Raw genomic sequence first — 4,785 nt, forward strand, 5'->3', positions numbered from 1 at the left:
TTGACTCTGATGACATTCAAATGTTGTTTACACAAACATCAGATCAGAAGCAAGTACTAGACTGGCAGGCTACGCTGACTGACAAAAGGAACATTAGAAGCTATTAAAGGCAATGTCAGTAGACACAGCGAAAACAAGGCTCGAGGTAGTTGACAAAAGAGTGAAACATTAAATGCAATGCTTTACGGAATACGCAATGCATTAAATGCTCCCAACGGTCATCTTCTCAAGTGCCTATAAATATGAAGTTCTGATGAGAAGCTAAATACAACACTTGCGCATTATACAGAAACGCTGTCAGATTCAAAAGCTCTAAAACTTCATCATCAAGCTCACTACATTGCTGTTGTAATATCTTAGTGAGATTTAAGCTTAAACTTAAGAGAAAATCACAGTTGTGATAATAGCTTTATAAGAAGCATTGTAACTCTTAAAAAGAATTTGTTTACATTAAGTTGTAAGAACTAGAGTGATCAGGTTGTTGATCAGTATACTCTAGCAAGTCTTAGAAGTTGTCTAAGCAGTTTGTTCCTAGAGTGATCAGGTTGTGATCAGGATACTCTAGAAGACTTAGCAGTTGTCTAAGTGGAAAACCATTGTAATCAAGTTTGATTAGTGGATTAAATCCTCAGGTGAGGTAAATCACTCCAGGGGAGTGGACTGGAGTAGTTTAGTTAACATCGAACCAGGATAAAAATCATTGTGCAAATTGTTTTTGTCTTACAAGTTTTAAAGCTACACTTATTCAAACCCCCCCTTTCTAAGTGTTTTTCTATCCTTCACATTCGTCACATAGGAATACCAAACAAAGCACACAAAAACTGACAAAATAACACATGCCCCTCGACATGCCTATTGTGTCGCTCGGCACATGTGTCTAGGGTGCCGATCGTCATCCCCCCCCGGCACAACCCTGTGTTGTCTGACACGGTGATCTTCCTCGTGTACCTGCAACTTTTTCAATAATCTCCAGAATTCCTTCGTTCGTGTATCACAGTTTTTTTTCAAACTCAAACCATTATCACATGGACAAATTCAACCAATCCAACCAACACAGAAACATTATCCAACAACATTTTCATTAACAATAACTAATTTTTCAAAAACAACCACAACAATTAGACATAAACAAAGATGATTCTACAAACCTAATCCTACATAAAATTCACCATATACCCAATTATAGAGTCAAAACTCCACCCTTACTTTGGATTGAACTCCACTCTAGATTTTTGCCCCTTTTTGTTTATCCTATTTCCGGCACTCTCACGTTCAAGATTTTTGTTACCCTAAAAACCTCTCTACTGATACTTCTAATTTCCTTTTATCTTAATTAATTAATATAATAGTCTATTTTCTCTTTGGGCTTAACATTTCTATACCCCACTATTACTACCTCTAGCCACTAAATAAGCCCATATAAATAACATAGTATTATTTTAATAATTATATTAATATCATTTCTAATATTAATAATACTAAATGATATTCTTGCTAACCGACCGACTAATCAACTAAATAGTCAACTTAGCAACTTAATCAGAACAATTCATAACAAATACTCGGAAATAATTTAACTAAATAATTAATTAAATTACGGGTGTTACAATTTTATTTTGGAATTTTGGTGAATATATGCCACGTCAGATGCCACACATGTAGCAATAGACGCAATTTGTGAGAATTAGACATAAATGACCTAAATGACGCCATTTGAAAACATAAACGACTACATTGATACTTTTAAAAGTTAAAGGACCCGAATGGACCCCAAGATAAAGATAAGGGATAGAAAAATGATATTTTTCCTTATTTAAAATATATAAACTTTTAAGTTTTTAAAACATACAAAAATTAAAAAAAATGTATTTCTTAAAATTCAAGCAATGACAATGCTGCTTAACCTCTTAGCCACCTTATTCTTGTAAAAATAATAATTCTGTAACACATATGTTAAACCTTTGAGAGAAAACAAAGAGAAAGAGTGAAAGAATAGTATTTGCATTGGAATCTAAAGTTGTTACAACAACTTATATAATTGGTTGTTTAACCAATTTCATAACTTAATTATGTTATAAGACAGCTCAACAATCTTTTACAATTACAAACTGATACTTAGAGAAATCTTTTATAATTGATTGTCACAAAGAATTATAGGCACTTGGGGTTTGACTTTAAGCTCAATTAGAAGCGATCGAAGACATAGAATTTCAACAGTGCCATGTGCTAACCTACGATAGTCAACTTCAGCACTGGATCTGGCCACCAATGTTTGCTTCTTAGCTCACCACTAGACAATGTTAGGCCCAAAAAATATACAGGCACCAGTGTTGAAGCGGTAAAACGGAAAAAAACAAAATATTTGGAAATATTTTTCCGGGAAATTATCATCTCCACGGGGACTAGTGCATTGAACTTCCGTTCAACAGTTTCCAAAGTTATCAGTTTGGATTGAATTGGTAAAGCATAAAAACTGAAAAGTAAATATGAACATAAAAAGAATACATTCTTTGGAAAGAAATAGCTTATCAGGCATGTAAATACACTCACTCCTCAAAAACTTAAACCTATCACTCCGCTGCACTCAACTTACAATACTCGTCGGAATCACCACATAACTCTCACATCAATGTCCATTTCTGCAACACCGACGATAGTTCAACCATATTGCTCTTTCGACGATGTCTCAACCGGTCGAACAACATGGAGGCATTAAAATTCGATATAATGTGGATGTTAACCCTAATCCTATCTCTAATATCTAAAGCTAACATATATCCCCCTAATCAAGACTTGTGATGTCTATTTCTATAATAACATAAATCCAAAACATTTAAGCAAAAAGATCAAGAAAACACCGACAAAGAGTTGTAAAGCAAACTTTATACAACAATAGAGTAACAAATATACATAGGTTCAGAGTAAGTATACATACAAACCCAACAAAAAGGAAACACACAAAGTGGGAGAGAGATAAACCAAACATCTCACGGGTTGTCAGCTCCGATTGATGAGAAATTCACCTCTGATCATCCAAATGCACAACCCCGTGTTGTTTTCAAGCTCTCTCTACCAAATAAATGGAGGTTTGATGGATTGGGACCAAAAATACCCAAAACATAACCTAAAAATGTGATTTTTGCCCCTTTTAACGTATTTCTGTCCTTCTGGATTCGCCGGGCGAGCCTATCATTCGCCAGACGAATGACACCAGTAGCGACCTGCAGAATTTTCACATTGTTTAGGCCATAACTTGAGAATCGTATCTCCAATTTGCGCCCGATTTGAAGCGTTGGAAAGCTTATTGAATGCTATTTCTAACAATGATAAAATATAAACTAAATTGATGATTATTCACGTGTTTGAAGGTGTATCTTCGACACTATATTGCTCATGCTCCAAATATGCCTCAATACCTAAAAAATGAATAGAAAACTATCAAATGGTACGTAAATGAAGCAAAGACTCGATTAAACACAAAGTATATGTATTTATGTAATATATACTAAAACGCGTCTAAATTGAGGAAAAAGAGAAGATAAGTGCCGCAAAACAATGCTAGAACATAGTTTGGTTCTAAACATAATTTTAGTGGTTTGATGATAACTAGCAAATAAATTTTGTAAAAGAAAATGTGGTACTATATTTATACGTTTCTGATTTCAGAAGATGACTCAAAATAAGTAATATCAGATCTTGATGTGCAAAGATGAACAAATACACAATTGCTCAAGTCTGAAGACAACTTCTGATAGAGCACCAAAACGCGTCTGAAGACAACACTTGATAAAGCACCAAAACGCTGCGTACATACTGATACATAAGATATATTTCAAGCTCAAACAGAAGATCATGAATTCTGAATATCGTTCGAAACATAATCATTAGCAAGGCGGCTGCAACACTCAAATAGCGCAACTCCCAAGGTTGATTGAAGAAGCTATCCACATGCAACTCATTGGAGAAAGCAAAACGGAAAGCCAACACGCAAGCATTAATGATTCTTGTTCAAAGACAAGTTAACGGGCAAAAATTCTCAAGCTATATTCATGATCTTTTGAAACAACAACACACACATGCGAACATAATCAATCTGAAAATCATCCAAGTGTGAAAAAGCATTAAAACTCACTGAAGAAATAAAGTTCTTATCCTTATTCTGAGTTCAAACTCTCTGTACTAAAGATTAGTGAAATATCACATCTGTGATTAAAGCTTTGTAGAAGCAAACTCAAACACTATCAGATGAAGTTACTTGGTAACAAATCCTTGAGAGACCAGTTGGGTCAGAAGTCTCAAGAAGTCTAGGACTAGATTGAGTCTTAGGAGTTGGTTAGTCACAAACAGTTGGTTTGTGCAGGTTGTTAGTCTCCAGCAGTTTGGCTCGTGCATTGTATTGTGAGTCTCACCCTTGGACTGTGGAATTGTAATAAAGTTCTGATTATAGTGGATTAAGTCCTCATTGAGAGAGGAAAATCACCTGAGGAGGGTGGACTGGAGGTAGCCTTAGTTGAGAAGGTGAACCAGGATAAAAATCACTGTGTTTTGTCTATTGTCTTTAAGTCAGAAAAATAATCACTTATTCAACCCCTCTTCTAAGTGTTTTCTCAACCTTTATTTGGTATCAGAGCGCCTGGTTCTGGGTGCAAACACTTAACCGTGTCAAAAAAAGATCCAGAAGGAAAACACTATGGCGAATGATTTAAACAACAATGGATATACAAAATCCCCTATGTTCGATTGAGAAAATTTTTAGTATTGGAAAGATTGGATATAAAGTTTCTT

The sequence above is a fragment of the Vicia villosa genome, unplaced genomic scaffold (assembly GCF_029867415.1).
Source record: "Vicia villosa cultivar HV-30 ecotype Madison, WI unplaced genomic scaffold, Vvil1.0 ctg.000334F_1_1_3, whole genome shotgun sequence".
Classification (NCBI taxonomy): domain Eukaryota; kingdom Viridiplantae; phylum Streptophyta; class Magnoliopsida; order Fabales; family Fabaceae; genus Vicia; species Vicia villosa.